Source organism: Erinaceus europaeus, chromosome 3 (genome assembly GCF_950295315.1).
Source record: "Erinaceus europaeus chromosome 3, mEriEur2.1, whole genome shotgun sequence".
Taxonomy (NCBI): domain Eukaryota; kingdom Metazoa; phylum Chordata; class Mammalia; order Eulipotyphla; family Erinaceidae; genus Erinaceus; species Erinaceus europaeus.
Window position 1 is genome coordinate 147886123 of NC_080164.1, and position 24957 is coordinate 147911079.

General features: G+C 37.2%; 1 protein-coding gene across 8 annotated transcripts in view; it reads right to left on the bottom strand.

Moving 5' to 3' along the window:
• Nucleotides 1-24957, bottom strand: part of ATP10D (ATPase phospholipid transporting 10D (putative)) — a 124790-nt gene that overhangs the window by 84714 nt on the left and 15119 nt on the right. For 3 of the 8 annotated variants that reach the window (XM_060188097.1, XM_060188098.1, XM_060188096.1), the window contains exon 1: nt 19273-19505. The exons of 1 other annotated variant lie outside the window; for it this stretch is intronic. The gene's annotated coding sequence lies outside the window, so the exon portion shown is untranslated. Of the gene's footprint in view, nt 1-8453; nt 8561-14272; nt 14378-19272; nt 19506-24957 lie in introns of those variants that run through there. 4 more of the 8 variants (XM_060188091.1, XM_060188092.1, XM_060188094.1 and 1 more) reach the window with 3 other exon arrangements.

Consider the following 24957-nt stretch of genomic DNA (forward strand, 5'->3'; position numbering starts at 1 on the left):
CCACCACCCAGAGCCCCTTGATTCTAATTTTTAACAGACTAATTTTAACAGATTCTAAACTCGACCCTTCCATTGTTTTTCTTAGTATAGCCTATCCCAAGCCCTCAGGATTCATATCTGTAGACCAACAGTTTCTGTCCTGAGTTACAACTCTATTGTCTCTGAACAAACTCTTGGTATTATGATGGTAGCAAACAGTTTGAACTTTTTTTGAATACTCTGAATACAGAACCAACATTATTAAGTAAAGATACATTCACATGGATTATATAATTGGTTGATAACTGGCTTTTTTTTTTCATAAGGAAAAAATGACAACATGATACTGGGCACACATTTTCATGTGATAACAAGTGTCAAAAATTCTATCACTAACCCCTGCACCTCCCCCCTACATTTCCTACAGATTGATTTTCATCAAGTGAATGAGCATTCTGCACACATTTAGGTGAATCACATTTTCCCTGCTTTATAGATCTAGGCTTGAATGTTGCATCACTTATTAGCTGTGTGACCTATGTAATTAACCTCTCAGCCTCAGCTTGCTAATGAATAAAATGAGACACCATTAAGAGTCATGGGGCATGCTATAGACAAACAATGTTGATTCTATTCCCTATTCTCCTCTTCAGCTGTTTCTCAGGTTATAAATAAGACAAGACTGGGAACCCTGTAAAATGGACTGAAGTCCAAACTGCAATTAAATTCAGCTGCCTCTGTCTAAGTAAATGATCAGTTGACTACATCTACTGATAGCTAAAACGTCAACAGAATTAAGTAACACATAAATAGAAACTAATCATACACACACACACAAAAAACAGACATGATACAAAATGACTGTCATTCGCCTAGTCTCATCTTCAACCATTCTTTCCAAAATTCCAAATACATTCATGAACATCTATATTCTATCTGTCTGGTGTTCCCCAAACTCCCCTCATAAGAATTACCTGAGGCCCCACACTCCTCCCTGGAGACCTGATTCAAAGTTCTAGAATCAAGCCCATCAATGTGGAATTTAATTAGTACCCAGATGACTAAACTTATCAAGGAGACTGCAAAACATACCTTATATGCTACACCTTTGCACAAGGGTTCTTTCTGGCGGAAGGGTCAGCCATAGTGCCCACTCATTATACCAATCCCTAAATTTATTCCCTGTACTAGTTTAGCTATAGTGTTAGAATGGATCATAGAGCACATGCTGTACCACATCTCCTGCACTGATCCCATTACAATCCTGAGCTGACTCAGTCTTTGCACTTAGCACAGTGTTCTTTAAGTAGCTTCATTCTTTAAAGTCACTATCTAACATAATGTGGCATTCCTTTTCATGTGTCAAATGCTTACTTTGTCAAAGTTAGATGATCAGTAAATGGTTGTTTCATTTGCTATGGTTTTGGCTATCTTTCCTTCTATTAATGAAAGAATAAAGGAGGGGTTGGGCAGTGGTGCACACAGTTGAGTGCACAGACCACCACGTACAAGGACCCGGGTTCATGCCCCCATTATAAGGGGAATTCTTTGTAAGTGATGAAGCAGTGCTGCAGGTTCCTCTCTTCCTTTCACTTTCTATATCTCCCCTTTCCCTCTCAATCTCTCTGTCACTAGCCAGTAAAAGTAAATAAAATATTTTTAAGAATTAAATAGCTAAAATTGAGAAAACCTAAATATGTGATTTACAGCTTGTGACAACACCATGCTATCTTTCTTAATAGCAGGACTCTCCTTTTCCAGGTCTGAAAGATTCTCTCAGAAAAATCATTCTAAGTTTGTTTGCTTTTCCCACTAAATCTCTAAGTAAAACTAACAAGCAGTGTTGTCATAAAGAACATAGGTTCTAGAGCCAGATTATGATGTTAATTCCTGCATATCCACTAGAAAATTAAAGCTGTTGGGAAATATTGCCCATATTCATTCAGTTTGACTAAAAAGGAAAACATACAATTACAGCCAGTTCTGATAATGATATGAAGAAACACATTTATTTTTTTTGCAAGGTGAGTGTTAACCCCTACAAGCTTTCCTCTGCTGTCACCACCCAAATCATAGCATTAAAATTAAAAGTACAGAAAGTATTGACATACTAATGCCACTTTTGGAAATCTTACATATAAGTATAGGTATATACATACACACACACACACACACACACACACACACACACACACACATATATATATATATATATATGGAAGCTTTACTCTTTTTTGTAGTAACAACCTGGAAATATGATAGTACTTCAACTGAGGAACAGTTGACTACATTTCAACATATCCACATTATGGAATGGAATGTTATGCATCTATTAAAAATGACATTATCTCGGGCAGGGGAAATAGCATAATGGCTGTGCAAAACTTTTTTTCTTTTTTTGCCTCTAGAGTTATTGCTGGGGCTCAGTGCCTAAACTATGAATCCACTACTCCTGGAGGCTATTTTTTTCCCTTTTGCTGCCCTTGATGTTTATTGTTATTATTATTGTTGTTGTTATTGCTGTCATTGTTGTTGGATAGGACAGAGAAATTGGGAGAAGACTGGAAGACAGAGAGGGAGAGAAAAAGATAAACACCTGCAGACTTGCTTCACCGCTTATGAAGTGACCCCCTGCAGGTGGGGAGCCACACTAGTCCTTGTGGTTCCTGCCATTTGCGCTTAACCCGCTGAGCTAATGCCAGGTCCCGCAAAAAGATTTTCATACCTGAGGTTCCAAAGTCCTAGGCTCAATCCCCTGCACCACCATAAGCCAGAGCTGAGCAGTGCTCTGGTTTCTATCTCTTTCTCTCTCTTTCCCTCTCCCTCCCTCTTTTTCTCTCACTCTGCATCCCTCTCTCTCCCATTAAAAAAATAATAGCATATCTCTATTCACTGACTTTGGCCGGTGGTAGAAACGATATAAGTGAATTAAAAAAATCAAATGACAAAAATATGATGCAGTTTTTAAAACCTAATGAGAGGGGCCAGGCAGTGGCACACCTGGTTGAGCACTCAAATTACAGTGTGTAAGGGCCTGGGTTCAAGGCCCTGCTCCCCATCTACAGGAAGAAAAGCTTCACATGTGGTGAAGCAGGGCTGCAGGTGCCTCTGTCTCCCTATCTCCCCTCCTCTGGCCCCTCCCTTTCTCAGTTTCTCTCTGTCTCTATCCAATAATAAATTTAAAAAATATATAAAATATAAAATTACAAAATGAGATGGGATGGAAGATAGGTTACCCAATAGAACACAAAAACTCAGCATGAGTAATGTCCCTGGGTTGAGCCATGGCACCACATGGAAGGAAGTGTCATGGATGGCACCAGGGAAGCTCCACAGACAATGAGGTGGTGCTGTAGTGTCTTTCCATATTTCTGTCTGTCTGTTTCTCAGATAAATAGATAGTTAAACAAATAAATAAATAATAAATAAATAAATAAGAAGGAAGAATAGACCAAAATGACTGACGGAGGTTCAGAGAATGGTGAAAACAACATGGGTACAATCCAAGGTTTACCTCCTAGCGAAGACTGAAAATAAATACATAGACTAAGTCTGGGATACCCAATGAGTAAGTGTTTCCTACTTCCTCACAGAAACATAACCTTTTAGATGTTTTGTTAGCTGTGAGAAATGAAGAGTCCAGAATACAAGTCCATCACTTTTTCAAATTCTTAGGCCATAAGAAAAGCCCCAGCAGCACACAATGGTCTACAAAATGACTAACCAAGCAAGGACTGTCTTAGTGTGCCGGTTTCACAGGCTTAAGACTAATTTCTGAATATCATTGAGTCTCCAATTACCTGTCCTTGGCTTACTTCACTTAACGAAACAAGCTGCATGATATGTGTATGCTTATAGATACTTGCAAGAACATAGATAAAAGTCTGGAATACTTCACATCAGGCTACAAATATTGGCTTCCTCAGTGTGAGAAGAAAAGGGGGATAGCAGGAGATTACTAACGTTTTAGTTATGATAAACACGTACTGACCTGTATTTTTCAAAATTAACTTAAACACTCTCAAAGCCTGTTAGAACTAGGAGGCAAGTGGGTCGTCGGTGGAACATCGTAATTAGTACACAACATGTATGGGTATGAAACTACAGGCCCATAATCTTAAAATACTTTAAACCTATTAAATCACTAATAAAATTTTAAAAAGGGATTTATATTTTTGAAGGAGGAGCTGTTACAAATTGGTATAAAATCATCTAGTGCTCCTCTAAGCATCAGGTCTGCATGATGTTGCTTGATTCTCTATTTCGTTCATTCACTGAAACTGAGTACCCTTTTCATTAAAATTATAAAATCTAAACATTATACATTTTAGGCATGAGATCAACCAAGACAAAAATAAGTAGAAATAGTTGTTTAATAAGTTATAGAATTTCTAATAAAATATTTTTTTAACAAATATCACTTAATTTAGTCTTGAAACAGTGTGGAGTTTCATTTCCATTTTTTTTTTTTTTTAGGGGAAGCCACAAAAAGTCAAGAACAATTGTATAACTTTCTCAATGCATACAATTAAAAAAACATTTTTATTGGGGATTAATGGTTTACAGTAAATACAGTTGTTGATACATGTGTAAAGTTCCTAAGGTTTCTGCAAAACATTCTCACCCTCAGCCTAGGTCCTCCTTCACCATCATGTACTGACCTGAAAACCCCTCACCCCCTTCAAGTCCTTTACTTTGGTGTAATACCCCAAAATCCAGTCCAAGTTCTACTTATTGTTTCCCCTTTCTGTTCTAATTTCTCAGCTTCTGTCCATGAGTAAGATCATCCCATACTCTTCCTTCTCTTTCTGGCATTCAATTTTTTTACACAAAAGTAATGCCTTTTAAACTATATGATGCTACTCATATATGAAAATTAAAATAATCAACTATAACAATTTAAAATTAGATTATTACTAGTCACAACATTGTTTTTTATAAGATAATAAAAATCAAAATGTTTCAGTGAGTATATCTATATCATCCCTTGTTCTTTTTTTTTCTTTTAACACAAATGTAGTTGAAAGAAAATTCGAGTTATCCAAAACTCTTTAGTGAATGCTTAATGAAAAGTATGTAGCAGAGCAGAATACCAAAGGTAAATAGGGATAATGAATTCCCCTGGGTCCAGTTAGTATTTTAAAATTTCTGAGGTCATCAACAGCCAAAAAACAAGCTGAAATATCCACATGAGCTCATTTGTCTAAGAGAAAAACATTCTTATGTGTGTGGTTGTCACACTTCAGAATGCGGCAATATGTCATAAACCACACTTCCTCTACCTTCCTTGTCCACAAGTTTCTTACTCGACACATCTCATGTGGGGTTCAAGAATCTGCCCATATATGTCCCAGGTAGTATTACTATTAATATTGCTATTGCTGGACCATACTTTGAGAACCACTACTCTATGCTAAATAACTTTGTTATAAAATATCAAGTTGAGAGCCCAGGTGGTGGTGCACTTGGTTAAGTGCACATGTTACCATGCTCCAGGACCCTGGTTCAAGCCCTTGGTCCCCACCTGCTGGAAGAAAACTTCACAAATGGTGAAGCAGTGCTGCAGGTGTCTCTCTGTCTTCTTTTTAAAATTTTTTAAAAATTATCTTTATTTTTATTAGATAGAGACAGCCAGAAATTGAGAGGAGTGGAGAAATAGGGAGAGAGACAGAGAGACACCTGCAGCCCTGCTTTACCACTCGTGAAGCTTTCCCCCTGCAGGTGAGGACCAGGGGCTCGAACCTGGATCCTTGCACGCTGTAACATGTGCGCCCAACCAGATGCGCCACCACCCACCCTGTCTTCTGTTTGTGTGTGTTTTTTTTTTATGTTCCCTCATTAATTTCTCTCTCTTATCAAATCAAATAAAGTTAAAAAAATTAGTTAAAATGTAAAGTTGAAATTAAGTGAACAGACATACCATTCCTACTACTGGAAAACCCATTTCCTTTAAGTGTACAAACCCAGGTTATATACTAAGGATGTGACAGTTGATACAACTGACTTGACAGCTCCTAATACTTAAGGCTAGATTAAAAATAGTGAGGGTCTAATTTACACCAAAACCATTAGAAAGCAGTAGGGAGATCTTATTGACTCTTTATGCAGTTAATGTAGATACAATCATTATTTCTAAACACTCATCTGGGGGAAAACAATGGGCCCTGGAATTGATATGTGCATAACCTCAACCAAGAAGAAAAAACACTAACAAAATATCAAAAAATTGTTATGTGCTCTAGACCTTGGAAGAAAGAGAAGTTCTCAGATCCAAGAAAAGGACAGGGAAACATTGAACTTCCCTATTTTAGAGAACAAAATAGAACTGTTTGTTTCAAAGTAGACAGCAGATATGAAAGTCCCCTTGACCTGTAGGTCACAGGTAGACCTGCCTGGTTCACAGTGAGCAATCTGAAAGAGTAGGTTTGCTGCAATCTGACCCACTTGTCCAACCTTCTCTCTAAAAGGTATATTACCTCAGGGAGACCAATCTGACAAATGGGAATGATGGCGGTAAGAGCATTTGATATTTTCGATAGTTTCTTGGTTGTATCAAATGCCAAGGTGGCACAGTGGCATAACTCCCTTAGTCACTACAGTCCTGCTATCTAGAAAAGAATAAAGTTTTTTTTCTTTTTACGACAGTCTTTGAAGCAGAAGACAAATAGGAATAATAGAGGACTTTACTAGTGACAAGAGTCAATTTATTTAATGGGGAAACTATGGATCTAAAATAACATTGTCACTTCTTACTGTTCTCCATGGGGTAGGAAGAATCAGATTTATCAACTAGTCATTTTGGACTTCCATGTGTTATTTCATTTTTTCTCTGTTAACTTAGCTTCTTGAACTAAAGTCTCTATTAAAGTGTATATCCTATGTTTTAAGTATATAAAAGAGAATAGACAAGGGAAATATATTACGAACACTGGACTTAGCCAACTAATTACTAATAATTACTGATCATAATCATGGGAGAAACAGGTATGTAGTGATACAAAAGGCTGGGATGTGCCATAATGTTTATGCCAAAGACTTTCGTTCCTGAGGCATCAAACACCTCAGATTTAATTCCCAGCAAATCATAAGCCAGAGCTGAGCAGTGCTCTGGTGAAAAAAACAAAAGAAAGAAAAATAAAACACCAGACATCAACAATTGTTTTCCACTTCTGCCAGTAGCAAAAGCACATATATAAGGATGTTTAGGATTAATTTGTAGGCAGTGGGACAAGATCAGCTCTACTCAAGCATATAATCTTTGTTTTTTGGAAAAAGAACCCAGTTCATCAGTCCCAATGCATTCAACAAATATGACCTGAAACTAGACATAACTGCTGATGTCAGGGAGACAGAAACAAGAGAAATTGTCCAAGTCATTTAATCAGTTTCTAACTAATGCAGCAGTAATGAGTGACATGTTTTATATCATTTGCTGATAAAGGGTCAGCTCATGATTTTCAAGTATACTATAGTTATTTTGAAAGAAGACAGAGCTGCATAACACAACACAATTGAGAAATCTAGAAGCATTTTGGAAGCATCTCTATTCTTAGTGCTTCCAAATATATGAATAAATATGATTTCTTAACTTTCTTTTATTTCATTTTTAATTGTATTTGTTATTAATAGTCTGTTACAAGATTATAAGATTATAATGCATAGTGCCACACCATACCCACCACCATTCTTATATAAGAATAAAGTACATATATAATATATATGCTTTATTAACTCACTTAAAAGTGTTATTATCTTTATTTATTGGATAGAGACAGCCAGAAATTGAGAGGGTAAGTGGAGAGAAAGAGGGAGAGAGAAAGAGAGACACCTGCAGCACTGCTTCACCACTTACAAGGCTTGCCCTCTGCAGGTGGGAACTGGGGGCTCAAACCCAGCTCCTTGCACATTATAACATGTGCACTCAACCAGGTGCACCACCACCTGGCCCCATTACCTCACTTTTTCAACAAACCTCAGCTTTCTCTTGAACAGACTACATATCCTAATGAGTTATCTTTTTCTAATGTTCAGTCTTAAAACTCATTTAAGATAACAAAAAGCAATAATTTTGCAATCATATGCTTCTATCTTTGGGTTACTGGGAGCTAAAAAAAAAACCTTATTCAATTCATATCAAGTTTTCAATACACTATTTTTAATGCTGAAAAGACATAAACATATTAAAAAGTTAACAGCAGCAATTTTTAATACTATGTTTTGGTATTGGTAATCCTAAAATAATATGTTATTGATATGGTACGCTTTTCAGATTTGGTTATCCAATACTATTATTTATTCAGTAATCCTAAGAGCATAACAACATAAACACACCAATTTCTGTACCTGTGAAAGTAAATAAACATTAACTTTAAGCCTTATAACTATGCACATATTATTATCACTACTTAAGAATGAGGAAACTGTGATTCATAATGTTTGAGAAACTCAAATAACATAGCTCAATAAATTATTACCTGAGTCTAATCCAAATTTCTAGCAATGAGAACTTCCACTATCATCTCAAAGCTCCAACATGGAGCCGAAACACTTGAGCAATAAGTTGGCAGAAGGCACATAACCTCTGGCAATCAACAAAGAATATGAGGGTTAGGAAAGGTTTAGTCAGAAAACCTGAACTTAAGATATTTTGGGAAAAAAATATTAATGATGTACTTCATTTGCAAAAGTAAACAAATTCAAATGCTTATAATTTAATTTTTTTTAATTCTCTAGGTGAATTCAGTAGAAAGCTGTCCATGAGTACTTAAAATATAATTTGATATATAAAAACAAAATTTTAAAATTTTAAATTAAAATTTTTATTTTAAAAAATGATTCACATCTAACTTGATTTTAATATGTTTTGACCCCACAGGAATCTACAAGCAACAGAACCACCATGTTTCCACTGCACTTCACTCTCATATATAAATCTCTATAGATTTTGTTCCAATACCTCCATGTATTGAAAATGTCTGAAGAGAAACATATAACCTCTGTGGTTAGTGGCAATTTACATTTGACCATGTTGGCCATATATTCTGACTGCTGTGTGAACATCATTTTTACCCTTTTAACATTTCTATTTTCATAAACAATTGCTTCATGCTTCTTATTCCTGTAACTTCATTCTGTCTCTTGTCCTTCTGATATTCTTTCTTTCTTCCGTTTCTTCTTTCTTTCTTTCTTGCCACCAGGGTTATCACTGGGGCTCAATGTCTGTACAAGTCCTCCTCTCTTAGCAGCTATTTTTTTCTTTTATTAGAGGGGGCAACAGAGAGGGAGAGGAAGAGAGAGAGAGAGAGACATGCAGACTTGCTTCACCTCTACTGAAAAGTCCCCTCTGCAGGTGGGGAACAGCAGGGGCTTGAACCCAGGTCCTTATGCTCAATTGGATGTTGCCACCACCTAACCCCATTTCTATTTTTTAAATGCCATACCAGAGATTAAACTTTGTGTCTCATGCATGCACATTACCACTGAATCACTTCCTGGCAATTTTTATTTCTTATATGGGGGGGGGGGCGGTGGTGGTGGGGGATGCCACACTGGATTAAGCACACACAGTACAAAGTTTAAGGACCTGCTCAAGGATTCTGGTTCAAGCTCCCTGGCTCCCCACCTACAGGGGGGTCATTTCACAAGTGGTGAAGGTTTGCAGGTGACTATCTTTCTCCCTCTCTCTCTTCCCCTCCCCTCTCAATTTCTCTCTGTCCTATAAAAAAAAAAATTGAAAAAATGGTCACAGGAGCAGTGGATTGGCAGTGCAGGCACCAAGCCCCAGAGATAACCCTGGAAGCCAAAATAAAAAAAGACAGAAAGTGAAGGGAAGAGAAGGAGAAGGAGGAGAAGAAAGAGAAGAAGGGAGGGAGGGGAGGAGGGAAGGAGATAAGGAGATATCCACTACCCATGGTGTTCTCCTGGCTGCACCTATATAGTGTGGGGGGTGGGGGGGATCAAATCAAACCCACAGTGTTAAGCACGGGAAGCAGTTCTACTGATAAGCTCTTCCGTTTCTACTTTTATTCATCTTTAAAGACTTACTTATTTTATGAGAGAGAAAGGTCAGAACATTGCTTGGTCATCTACGATGCCTAGTATCAGAACCTGGAGTCTCACCCCTGCCCCCACACCTCTGTGCCCATGTATAAGGGCTACAACAATCTCATATATGTTGGCTTCAGTCTTGATATAGGCTGTTATTTCATGATGTCTCATTACAACTTTTATTTGGCATGCTATTTATTTATCAATAACATGCATTATACTTCATATCATGAGGCACAGCAGGTAACCCTAAAATGGCTAGTCACAAGAGTCAAAAAGGAAAGCAAACCAAATAGAATCTATTTTTAAAATAGTCAATGATTTGAATTTCATTGTTTTAAAATTAACAGGAAGGAAGTTCTTCTGAGCAACCTAACCTATTTTTTCAACAATTTTCCCTGGCATAGAAATTACTATCAAAGTGTTGTCAGTTTCTCTATATTTGATGAAGTATTTAAAATAAATCTTTCCTGAGAATTAAGTACTAATGCTGTCAGCACCAGTTATTACAAATGCTCTGTACAGTGATTGCCTCAAAAGTATTTCCACAGATTTTCTTCCCGTAACTGACGAGTTCTCTGCTTGAATGCACATCATACAAGCATGTTTCTTCCTTAACTGTCTTCATTCATATTTCCAACTTGATTAATATTTCCAACTACCTTAAAATAATTAAAAAGCAAAATATGAACATGCTGAATTAACAAACTCAATGAAGTTCATGGACAGAATACAAAAACTTAATAAGAAAAGATGTATATATAGTGAAGCCTATTTTCACTACTTACACCCTTTTAATATGTTCTGACAGACTACCATGTGGCAACAGGCATTTCCAGCCATTAAAAGCAAAATGATAAAAGGCCTATGCCAACTCCATGGTTCCTAGTCTCATGAGGCACATTCTCTAGCAGAGGGACTTGGTACAACTTCATGAGATTCCCTCATCACCTGAAATACTTCAGAGAGGAATCCCCTTGAGACAAACTCTGATAAATATAGAGCCAGGTTTCAGAGCAGCAAACACCATGAATAGAAAAATATGTCAAGACTTTTCTGATAATCCAGTATCTCAAAAGGTTAGAGGCCATGCAATTACAATGTGTATAGCAAATTTTGTTGAATGATGAAGGGTATCCTTTGCAGAGATTCTTCTTGGTCATTTCCATTGAGATCTTTGAAATCCAAGATAGCCTTAGTTTTTCTTTGCCTTAGCTAACAAATTATGTCTTCACACTTGGTGATTTAGTTTGTGTTAAGTCAGTTGTCCTCAATGGAGGTAATTTGGTCCCCCAAGAATATTTGGCAATACCTGTAGACATCTTTAATTGTCATAATTAAAGGTGTGGGTGCTAATGGATAAATACCATAGAAACTGCTATAATGCACAGGACAGGCCCCTACCCCAACAAATAAGGACCTGGTCCAAACTGTCAATAATGCTACTGGCTAAAAACACATGTCTAGCACAAACTATTAAGTTGTTGGAAAAGTCATGGCATATTTTGCATAGAAATCATAATATCACAGTTGTCCAAGAAAGACTTAAGTAGCAAAGAGGAAAGAGCTGAGATTAGATCAGACATTTATGGGTTTTAAGTGCTGGCTCTAACCAGCCCCAGTGGAGTTTAATGAATCCCTGAGTTTCCCTATCAGTATAGTTATACTTACTCTACACGATTCTGTGAGAAGTTCATAAGAATATATGCAGGGCAGATAACATACAGAAGATCACTCACTAATCACTTGATGCCTAGCATTTCTGCTGGCATTTTAAAGATAAGACTTTTACAATTTAAATAGAAAATTCAGAATCTTAAAACTAGAAAAAAATTTAAAGATCCAGTTAAATCCTTTACTTTCAGTACAAGGAATCTGAGATTCAGAGAGACTGGCCTGCCCAAAACTACAGATCAATAGTCAGCTCATGTAAAATCCAGCTATGTGAGATTTTATTAACTCCTAGACTATGCCATTCTTTGCAAATGTGTCATAAATTATCTAAACCAATTTTAATATAAAGTTGCATGCCTGCTAAAATTTTATGTGATAAGTTCTTAGACTTTTTTTAAAAAAAAAAAAAGATCTGGGGGGGTGGAGCACCTGGTTGAGCACAAATATTACAGTGCTCAAGGTCCCAGGTTTAAGTCCCCAACCTGCAGGGGGAAAGTTTTGTAAGTGGTAAAGCAGTGTTGCAGGTCTCTCTGTCTCTCTTCCTTTCTATCACCCCCTTCACTCTTGATATCTGGCTGTCTCTATCCAATAAATAAATAAAGATAATACAAAAAGATAAAATAAAATAAAATCTGTTCAGATACAGATCTTAAAACTTCTTTTTAAAAATATTTATTTATTTATTTATACCCTTTTGTTGCCCTTGTTGTTTAATCGCTGTAGTTATATTGTTGTTATTGACGTTGTTGTTATTGGATATGACAGAGAGAAATGGAGGAGAGGGGAGAGACAGAGAGGGGGAGAGAAAGACCCTGCAGACCTGCTTCATCGCGACCACTGTGAAGCGACCCCCCTGCAGGTGGGAAGCCTGGGGCTTGAACCTGTATCCTTAGGCCAGTCCTTGAACTTTGCACCACCTGTGCTTAACCAGTTGAGCTACCGCCCAACTCCCTATCTTAAAACTTCTACAGCTAAAATTAGTGTAAATTATATTTGTACACTGATTTACATCACTTTTACTCACCATAAATTTCATTTAGAGTTCCAAAATTTAAAAACTACCCTCTTTTGAACATTTGGGTTACTGTGCTTTCCATTTGTTGGAATCTGCCAAATCATTTCAATGTCATACAAACATGTCTTATTATCATTCACAATGGCCCACTTTTTTACACTGACACTTTATACAAACATCTCTAGGAGTTATTCAATTGTGGTTTAAATATTTTAAAAAGGAAATGCTTGGGGGGAAGAGTAAGACAAACACTCAGAAGATGACAAATATAAAGAAGGAGGAAAGCATATTTTTAATTTTACTAGTGAACTAAGGAAAGCAAGGAAAACAGTATCTTTTGCTTTGAACTTAGCAAAGAGCTTTTTTATTCATAATGTTCAATAAAAGCAAGCTTTCATTTAGTGCTGAGGGAGTCAGCTAACTTTTACTTTTCTGGAGCTATAGTAATGTAATACAGCTTCCGATGCTTCACCTCTTTGAGAAGAATCATGTTTACTTCCACAGTGGAAAGAAAGTGAACACGTTAAATGAATCTAGGGAACTGCCTAGACTCCAAGAGTAGAGATGGATGGATTTTAGGAAGGATATACTATCAACACCCTGAGTCACATAAAAGCAAGGTTGTGGGGAAATGCTGTGTCCATTTATAAAATACTGAGTAGTTCGGTATGGCTTAAGTTTTAAGTACAAATTATGTCATGGCAGAAGAATAAATCTTTGTAGGCATCATATTGAAATCCTTACATACTAAGATAAAGAATATATGCTTACTTTGAAAGAACTGAGGAATCACTGAAGATATCTGAGGGCTCTATAGGATATGTGGACATTTTAAGAATTTGTTAGAGAAGAAGGAGAAGGCGAGGTGGATGGAGGGAAGGAGAGGGAGAGAGAGAGATAACAGATTCGTCTAGAAAAACTTGAATAATGTGCTCAGAACAATTTACCATCTACCTAGCAAGGAGCAGGAACATTAGAGACTTCCAAAGGTACCCATGAGTGCACCTTTGTGACAATAGCAAAACCAACAGCTGACATGGGCGACAACACAATGATCATGACTCATATTCTCAAGGTCCCCACTTGGCACTATACCTTCTGTTTTGGCTCCACTCCTTCCCTATGTTCCCAATACTACATTCCTACATACTACTCACCCTACCCACCCATACATACCATGACCCAAATCAGGTAGACAGAAATATGTAACAAGTGAGCAATGGAGACAACAATATCCTTTCTTTTGTTCTAACCTGACTCACATAAAATTTGAAAATTGGGACAAGATGATCAGTTACAGTGTATTGTTGGAGTCTGTTTGGGGACTGAGACTGTCTAGAAATAATGCTAAGTGGGTGGGGGAACAGAAGAAAGCATAATGGTTATGCTAAAACACTCTCATGCCTGAGGTCCAAAGTCCCAGGTTCAACCCTCACACCACCATAAACCAGAACTGAACAGTGCTAAGAGTTGAAGAAAAAGTCTCCACAGCATATCTGAGCAACTCTAAACTGATTCCCACATTCCTTGCCGTAATTGAGACATGACTTTTATTACCTGTAAGATTTGACAGTTTGTAAGTTGTATTTTCTTTCCTTCTTTTCCTTCCTTCCTTTCTTTTTCTTTCTTTCTTTTCTGCCTTCCCTTCTTCCTTTTTCTTTTCTAATAGAATTGCAATAGCACTCATTTACTTCATTCGAAAAGTTATAATGAAACAAATATATCCTAAATTAAGCACTTAGAGTCTATCAGCATGATGCCCCAACAGATGTGTTTAGCAGGAAATGTAAGTAATGCTTAAATCAGTCCAACACGGTTTACTGTGTTAGAAAACAGCTGGGTGCAGAAGAGTGATATGACTAGGATTAGTTTTATCTGTGACTTTCCTTATGATCTAAATGTTGTCTCCAGAAAATACAATTCAGAAACAATTATACCTGACACAGAATTGGGCACAATTAAGATACCATGGAGTTTTGTAAAAGAAGGGAAAGATATTATCATCTGTATGTTCTTCATCCTAGGACAAGTTGCTTTATAAGAACGGTCTTCTCCTGATAACATATATTCACCATAGGATTTTTAAAGAAGCTGTGGCCTAGGAGGTAGTGTAATAAATAAAGTGCTGGACTCTTAAGCATAAGGTTCAAGTTCAGTCCCCAGCATAGTTAAGAGTGTGCTCTAATTCTCTTTCTTCCTCCCCCCCATAAATTATTTTCTAAAAATTATAAATCATAAATGAATACCATGAAAAAGGAGCAGTCACTAAAATCTCCACCACCAAAACCTCTCTGTGCATAGACTGACCACATTTTGTAAGTAGGATACCACTTTATAAATTGCCTTTTCTCACTTCTCATATTACAAATAGTTTTCCATATCAGTGAATGATTGTCTTAGTAATCTAACATATTTTGATCTGTTTTCCATGTTTGCTAATGCTATGTGTAAAAATAAGATAACTCATTTCTACAGTGAGTGTTCTTCCATTACTGGAAGGTTGATATGCAACCTTGACTAATCAATCTTTTCCTATTTACCATTTATGTCTGTGATTCATGTCAGATCATTTTTATAATATCAGTTGAAATGACATATTAGTATATAAAATATAAAGCTTAAGATTTGTGTTTCAAATTAGCTTATATTTCTTATATTTTTAATAATAGTATTTTTGTGATTACAAACAATAGTTGCTAAGGACGATTTTGGGGTATCAGCATATATATATATATATATATATATATATGTAATACATGTATATATAATACAAATACATATGTATGTGTATATACATAAATATGAAAAAGTTATCATTACCATAGTGAAATTCAATTCTTCTTGTGCATGATATACTCATAGTAGGTACCAGAGTTACATTCAGTGTCAATTTAGAGCAATGCCTGATAGCTAGTAAGAGATATTACATAGACTTATTTCAAATTTACATTTTGTACATGCAAGGACATAGTATTAAATCTTTTTTTCCCTACCCAATACATTGCAAATATCTAAGTCATTATCTTCAAAAATATGTAGTAGGCCCGGAAAAAGGTTCAGTGAATTATCAATCAAGTCAAAGGTTCTATCCCAGGCACCATATGAGAGCACCAAGGATAGTAAGAATCTGCATAGATGGTGGAGCCATGCTTTTATGTCTTTATAAAATATATGGAACAAAATCGAGCCAGCAGTACTACTAATATGTAAGACCCTAGGTTTATTCTCTGGCATCACATTAAAAAATATTTTGCGTGACCAGAGACTTCAGGTGTGGAATGACAACCCTTCAGCTTCATCACTCGGGTGAGACCTTTCCTTTCATAGTATTCTCTAATTCCATTCCAGATGTTCCACTCCCCAATTTGGTCCCCAAACATAGATATAGTCCAGGTCCCCTGAGGTAGAGCATAGGTTCACCCGTGCCCATAAACTAGAGGAAAAATATATACCTGAAAGCAGAAGTACACATGAGCATGTAGGGAATACCCCCCAACACTTCATCTGCACTAACAATATAACTGTAATTATATTGTTGTTATTGACGTTGTTGTTGTTATTGACTCCAGTCTTTAGGTCCATGGTTGCTCAACAATTTGTTTGGCTTTGTATGTTAACTCTCTTTTCAGCCACCAGGTTCCGGATGCCAGCAAGATGCTGACCAGACTTCCTGGGACAGACGACCCCATCAATGTGTACTGGAGCTCCACTTCCTCAGAGCCCCACACTACTGGGGAAAGAGAGAGGCAGACTGGGAGTATGGACTGACCAGTCAACGCCCATGTTCAGCGGGGAAGCAATTACAGAAGCCAGACCTTCCACCCTCTGCAACCCACAACGACCCTGGATCCATACTCCCAGAGAGATAGAGAATGGGAAGGCTATCGGGGAGGGGATGGGATATGGAGATCGGGTTATGGGAATTGTGCGGAATTGTACCCCTCTTATTCTATGGTTTTGTTAATGTCTCCTTTCTTTAAAAAAACTGGATTAGAAAAAAAAATTTGCGGGAGTCGAGTGGTAGCACAATGGTTAAGCGCACCTGGCACGAAGGGCAAGGACTGGAGGAAGTATCCCAGTTCAACCCTGGTCCTCACTTACAGAAGAAGCTTCACAAGCTGTGAAGCAAGACTGCAGGTGTCTCTCTTTATCTCCCTCCCTATCTCTCCTTTACCCTCTCAATTTCTCTGTCCTACCCTCCCAAAAAAATAATAAATACTTCCATTAGGTGAGACAAAATAAGTGAGGACTTGAATATACCCACTTTTTAACATTTTAACTTTGAAACATTCTAAATACAGTTGTTTTTCAGATATACTATCTCTGATTATTATAATAAAACCCTGAGCACTTTTCATTTATTAAATTGATTAATTTCTATTTAATCAATCAATAATTATACCGAAAAACTATTTGGTTCTTGCTCTCTTTGCAAAGGTCAAATATTACTGACATCCTATTGTAAAGATGTACTTAGATTCCGCGTCTTTTTTCATAAAATTCAGCAAATGTTAAATAAACAGTTACTATGTTTTTAAAACTCCCGAAAAAGTTTTTGGATGTTGTTATACTGTTTTTCAACATGCATACTATGATCTCAATTTTATAAAAAGAAAACTCAGGTAGTGAGTAGACAGCATAGTGGTTATGCAAACAGACTCTCATGCCTCTCTCTTCAGAGTCCCAGGTTTAATCCCCCGCACCACCATAAGCCAGAGCTGAACACTGCTCTGGTCAAAAAAAAGCAAACTCAGTGCAGAATGTAATGAGTATTTATAATGAGAACAGAAAGTTCAGAATCATATACACTACTTTTGGGGGTAATGGGTTATGGGTGTCACAGAGGACACTGAGTTTACTGTTAAAATGATCCCATGTTACATATTTGCTTTTTACAAGTCAAGAAAAATTAAAAATAGAGAATGGTACTCTTCATGGAAATGGGACCTGACCCAATTTAACAGTAATTATTTCCAAGAGATGAAAGACAACTACTGGATGGTTTCATTCATATGTGGAATCTAGAGAGCTGATACACATGAACTTGCAAACAAAATAAAAAGCAAACAACTGTTTCTAAGACTATGTGAGGACTCTTGGTGGTTATCTTTGAGAGGCAGGAGGGTTGGGGAAATCGAACTTTGGTGATGAGTGTGCTGTGGAACTATACCCAATAATTTTACAATCTTGTAACCCACTATTAATTACAAATAAAAAATAAAAAATTAAAGTAATTGTTTCCTCTGGGCTATTTTTTCTGATTTCATAATATAGATAGATTAAAAAGCCCCTAGGAATGGCTAGATTCAAAGGCTTGTTCTCAGACTGTAGAATTATATATGACTACGTAAAGACTAGCTGGAAGTAAGAGAGAAAGGAAGAAAGAAAAGAAAAGAAAAGAAAAGAAAAGAAAGAAAGAAAGAAAGAAAGAAAGAAAGAAAGAAAGAAAGAAAGAAAGAAAGAAAGAAAGAAAGAACATCTAAGTTAAATGTCCTTCCGATTAAGGCGATTGAGAGTAGTTTAAGGGAGTCGGGCAGTAGCCAATGGGTTAAGCGCACGTGGCGCAAAGTGTAAGGACCCTCACAAGGATCCGGGTTCGAGCACCTGGCTACCCACCTTCAGGGGCGTCACTTCACAGGTAGTAAAGCAGGTTTGCAAGTGACTTTCTCTCTCCCTGTTTTCCCCTCCTCTCTCCATTTCTCTGTCCTATCTAACAACGACGACATCAACAACAATAATTACAACCACAATAAAAAAACAAGGGCAACAAAAGGGAAAATAAATATAAAAAATTTAAAAAGAGAGAGAGAGTGAAAGTCATTTAAATATGTATACCTTTTCTAAAGTCACAGGAAGCCTCCAAGTTACTGGTCCTTTCACAATGGAAGTTTCACTAAACAGCCAGATATCTCTGTTGTACAAGGTTAATCATAATTAAATGCTTTATAATGTAAGAAGGATGCCCCCAACAATATTAAGTTAATCAGTTAGTGTTTGCGTTACTGGTAGCACTCCTTTAAGAACTACTTACGAATAAGCTTCAACACACACATTTTTTTATTCCTTAATGAAGTAACTTGAGGTTTATTTACTAGGTTAAAATTTCCACCCCCACTTTCTTCATTACCTTCCACACAAAGAGCCTGATTCGCTCTAAACTGCTCCATTTCACAAAGGAATGGCAAAGGGCATGTGTTTGGGTGCGCGCCTATGCCTTGGGTAATTTACTTTTTTTGTTTGTTTTAGAAAACCCTACATTCAGAATAGATTTTTAAAAAATCTATTTTTGCAGTCAAGAGACCGAAAATGGTATCACTGATTCTTCTTCCCCCTTTTTTTAAAAAAATTAATTTCAGTTCAATAATCCTAATTTCTGGTTTTGAGCCACTTTGTCAAACCTGAACGTGATTGTGCAGGGTCGGGGCGTGGGGGGAGAGGAGCGAGAGAGGTAGAGGGTGAGATGTGGAAGCGGCAGAGAGATCAGAAACAGAAAGGAGAGTGGACAGTGAAACAGAAGGCAGGAAGACAGTCCGAGGGGTTCTCTCGGTCACCCTTACCAATTTCTCCCTCCGCACACATCACAGCATGACGATCACGAGACCCAGGATTCAGGAGAATGTAGTGCAACTCCGGAGTATGAGAGGATTATGCTTCTATGCCAGTCATTCTTTGGAAAAGATAAGAATAATAGTAATAAAATCGCTTTCTGGACAGCTCTGAAACTGCAGCCTAAGCCGGAGCCCGAGAGGGGCAGAGACAGCTCCCTGCCCAGACTGGCCCTCCACCCGGCTCCGCGCTGCTCAGGAGCAGCCCAGCTTCCGCCCGCAGCCAATCGCCCGCCGCCCCGCCCCCTAGGTCGTCGGCGGGGAGGGGCCTGACAGCTGCCGGGTTCATACTCCAGCTGTTGGACAGAACTGCAAGTCGGCTGGTGCAGCTGCCCAGTGGCCCAAGGCCTTTCTAGTCCCTCCTCTGACTTCCACGTTACTATACCAACTGCCTGTGGTTGAGTATTTACTTCATTCTTGTCTTGCTGAAACTTTAACGGTGCATCCATCTGCCAAGACTTGATGTCTGGCAACTGTATTTTGGATAGTACTCTGCTCATGTCAAATTTTTGTTTTACAACTCATAAAGTAATTAATAGAATATAATTCTTTATTAAGGGTAGGAGAGATAACATAATGGTTATGCAAAAAGACTTTCATGAAAGGTCCCAGGTTTAATCCCCCTGCACCACCATAAACCAAAGAAAGTTAAGTAGTGCTCTGGTCTTGTGTTCCTCTCTCTCTCTCCATATAAATCATTAAAATAAAATGTATATATTTTACAAAAACAATTATGATATGATCTTTTATTCTCATCCCATTTTCTTTCATTCTTTCCCTTCTTTCAGTATGTTGTTTTAAACATACATCTACCAGATTGTGTTAAAGTCTCACACTTAAAAAAAATTACACCTAAATAAATTCTATCAACCAGTTTGATCTCTCAAAAGTTCTTACCAACTAAGTGTTCTGGGGTACTTCTTTTTTTTTGCAAAGGCATTTAGAGAAGGCAGAAGGAGTGGTGATAACAATTTCAATGCTGAGTCGAATACCACTGGCTGTTAAAAGTTTTTTCCCCACTGAAATAAACTGGCCCCAACATTCATAACTATTTTTATGTACCCATTTTGAGAATATCTTTTTTCTCTTTTTAATATTTTATTTATTATTAGATGGAGACAGAGAAATTGAGGGGAGAGGGAGAAATGAGGGAGGAGAAAGACCTGCAGCACTGCTTCTAGTGGAAGCTTTTCCCCTGCAGGTAAGGCACAGGTGCTTACACTGGGGGGGGGGGGGTTTGTACATTGTAACAAGTGTGTTATTTGCCCCCAAAAAACTCTGTCTTATGTCTCTATCTTCTACTTTCTCAAATGTGTTGAGAGAGTAAAGAATATGATCATACAAATATTTCACTATTAGTAAAGCGCTATTAGACACAAGCTGTTGCCTGAGAGATTTGAAAATTCCCAGACAAGGGCAAGAGAGGCCAAACAAGTTCCAGCACCCACTAAGCAGATGCAATGCCTCTCCCCAACCAAGAGAAACAAGTTCTGGGTGTGGTTTCCTGCAATGCTAGATTTGGAAACCTGGTGCAGGTAAAGGCAAATCTCTAGAGTTTAATCAGCACTGAGAAAAACTCAGCCTTGCAGTAGATCATTGGTGTCTGTGGCCCTAGTAGTGCTTTTTTGCAGTCATGTGACCTTAGATTATACATTAGAGAGATTTATAAATTTAAGATGACCTGCTTGAATTGTTCCAATCTGCACAGATGCCTCATTGGAGGGTCTTTGTGAGAGGGCACATACTAGGACAGCTCAGACAAAGAGATTATATTCAGTACCTGTTAAACTTGCTTAAATCAGTGGTTCTAACTAGGTGTCCTTCAGAGTCAGATCCAGATGTGGATACCTAATCTCCACCCAAACAAATTAAACTGGAATCTTTGGAGGAGAGAGATCTCTGATTTTTTTCTTTTCAAGATCCCAAATGATTATCTCTGTAATTATCTCATCTGTAGCAAGGGTTGACCAATAATGGCTAAGATTTCAATGATTATTGAAGGAAAGCTATGGCATTTTTAATTTAAAATAACATATAAGCAAAATAATGTGTAATATTTTGTAATGTAATTTATATTCTTTGTATTTTGTGTATTTTAATATGGATATATAAAATATATGTAAGATGAAATTGTTTACTCAGAAGGGAAGATTGAAAACATGCAGGAACATTACTGTCTTCCTATGTGTGACTGTATCAAAAGGAGTATGTATAACAGGAGTATTTATACTTAATCAAATATTTAGAACTGAAAGTTATGATTGTATACTACAAATGACCAGTACAAAAATAGGCACCATTTCTTTGGATTTTGAAAATATCCCTCCAATATTCAACTTTGTTCAAAAAGGTTTTTCTATTTTGTAAACAAATTCTAAATTTTTAAATTTAGTACATGAACCAAAAATATACAAGTCCTAATTTACATAGTCACTGCTAAATGAAAATAGACTTATTTTCTTATAAGTTCATAAACATACTCATTTTTTTACATATTTTCTCATGAAGTTTAAAAAAATAATATTCAAAGCAATGTTGTAGATATGAAGGTATTTCATATTTTTCAACTGGAAAATCATTTGTAGCTGCCATTTCAGTAATAATAGTCTTGTAATTAATTCCCATTGGTAAATATATGGCACAAATCAAGTGCCTAGGTTTGACTTGTCTTTCAATCTTTGCTCTGCAAAACTTTCAATATAAGATAATGGTTGCCATCTTTAAGCCATGAGGTAAAATGATTCAAATAATATTTATTCAGTGTTATTAAGATTATATCAAGCCAGAGGTCAGGCAGTAGTGCAGCAGGTTAAGCGCACACGGTGCAAAGCGCAAGGACCAGCTTAAGGATCCAGGCTGGATCCCTTGACTCCCCACTTGCAGGGGGGTCACTTCACGGGTGAAGCAAGTCTGCAGGTGTCTGTCTTTCTCTCCCCCTCTCTGTCTACCCCCCTCGATTTCTCTCAGTCCTCTCCAATAACAACAGCAATGACAACAATAATAATGACAACAAGAGCAACAAAATAGGAAAAATAGCCTCCAGGAGCAGTGGATTTGTAGTGCAGGCACAGCCCCAGCAATAACTCTGGAGGGAAAAGAAGAAAAAAAAAAGATTATATCAAGCCATGTAGCTATAGTAAAGCAAATAGCAAGTGCTTGGTGATAGTTGTTAATCCACGTTTTTTTTTTTTTTTCTTTTCCACTCTTAAACATACTCAAGGATTAGATGACAACAGCAGAGCAATAATTTATCAGAAAACATTTTTTTAATATTATTATTTATTTATTATTGACTAGAGACAGATAGAAATTGAGAGGGGAGGTGAAGATAGAGAGGGAAAGAGACATAGAGACACCTGCAGCCCTGCTTCACCACACATGAAACTTTCCTACTGCAGGTGGGGACCAGGGGCTTGAACCTAGGTCCTTGCGCACCATAATGTGAGCCCTTAACCAGGTGCACCACCACCTGGCCCCTCAGAAAACATTTTTATGAAACAGTATGATAGGGAAATGAGGGGCTATACCTACTTGTCAATAACTGTACTGTAAGCCATTAATCCCTATAAAGTATATATAGATATATATATACATATATATCTATATATATGTCAGATTATTCCTTTGACTAATGGCACTTCTTATTCAGTTTGAAAGTGAAATATTCTTTCATCCTTCTGAATGTAACACATACAACAGCATTTTCTTTGTCTCAAGTGTTGTCTACACAATAGTGTTTCCTAAAGTGACACATATATTGATTTTTTTTATGATTCATAATCACTTATTTTCCCCTGTACTAACCTTATTATCAGGGTGTAGCTTTAATACAAAGAAACTTTTTTGCCAGGGTCAGTTCTCTAACTTGGGAGTGTGTGTGTGTGTGGGGGGGGGGGGGGGGTGCTGCCTCAAGCACTTACTCTTTGTAGATGAACCCTGAGTTTAGTAACATCACCACCAGATTTCCTCTTTTCTTTCTTTAATATTTACTAACTACTAGTAAAACAGTCCTATGTTATGCATTATCCTAAACAGCTTACATGTATTACTTCATTTCATTCTCTTATCAGTCCCATCAAGGAAGTTTTCATTTGAATCTGAGATGCAGAGTGATAATCAACTTGCCCAGGTTGACAGAGCTAGTATGTGAAAGAAATATCTGAGATGTGAACCTGGCATGAGAATCTACATTCCTCTGTGAACTAGTCAGCATAACTTTCAGTAAGTATGATAGCCCATAAGACTACAGTTGCCTTGAGAGTAGAGTCTGTATTTTTCTTTTAGAAAAACAAAAATATAGGGTGGGGGTAGATAGCATAATTGTTATGCAAAGTGACTCTCATGCCTGAGGCTCCAAAGTCCCAAATTCAATCTATCTTACCACCATAAGCCAGAGCTGAGCAGTGCTCTGGTAAAAAGAAAAAAAAAAAAAGAAAGAAAGAGAAACAAAAATATAAACCATTACTACTAGTTGCAAACTGAGGCCTTAATTTCTTTTTTTTTTTTTAATTTTTTTTTTTTGGTATTATCTTTATTTATTAGATACAAACAGCCAGAAATCAAGCGGGAAGGAGGAGACAGACAGAGAGACACCTGCAGCCCTGCTTCACCACTCGCAAAGCTTTCCCATGCAGGTGGGGGCCAGGGACTCGAACCCGTGTCCTTTCGCATTGTAACATGCCGCTCAACCAGGTGCGCCACCACCTGGCCCCTGAGGCCTTAATTTCATGTGTGTGCATTTCTGGTCAGATTATCTCTGCTTTAGAACATCTAGCTCTCTGGGATTCCTTGACATTCGAACACCTACAATCACTATTTGCTACCTAGTGAAAAGTGTACAGGGAATTTCTGCATTTAATCAACAAATGCTTGCTCACAGCCTCCAGGGTGACTGACTAGGAGTCAGGTATCCATAGTCTTTGTAGCCTGGATGAGAAAAGACCAATAACCAGACCAATATATTGTAATATGAAAACAGCTGTGATGGAAAAGTTCAAGTACTGTGAGAACAAATTCGATACGGGTATTCAAAACATCCTAAAAAAGCAAGTGCTCAGAACATCCTAAAAAAGCAAGTGCTCTCTAAACTGAAACCTTGAATCCACTGAAGTAAAGGTTACCTAAGGAAATGAAAGACTGCTTCAGACAAAGGAAACTTTCTGGAAGCAAAAAGACAGTCCGATTTAGGAGTCATATGTCATTTTCATGTTGCTACTGTAGAGACTGTCAAATATCAGAAGTTTATCTGTTTATTTTTTCTAATGGCTTGCCATGTTTGGCTTCAGTTTCTCAAGAATTTCCTTGCCTTAACAATTCTCTATTCTATTGCCACGATTTCTATTACACATCTGCTTGGGGAGATTCTACCAATTGCTTCTTCCTTTCACCTTTCCTGATTGTGTTTTCTGAAGTGTGATGGGAGAGTATTATGAAAAGAAAGCAGTGATTCCTGTGAAAACTTTAGTTAACTTAGTGAAGTTTTACTCTCATCTAATGATCCCTATGCTTATCTCTAAGTGACTCTTTAACACTTTCTCAGTCAATCCATCCTTTATTTATTTATTTATTTTTCCTTATGGGGACATGTTAATTAACACATTGTTTGTTGACACATTGCGTACAGTCTCTCCTCTCTCT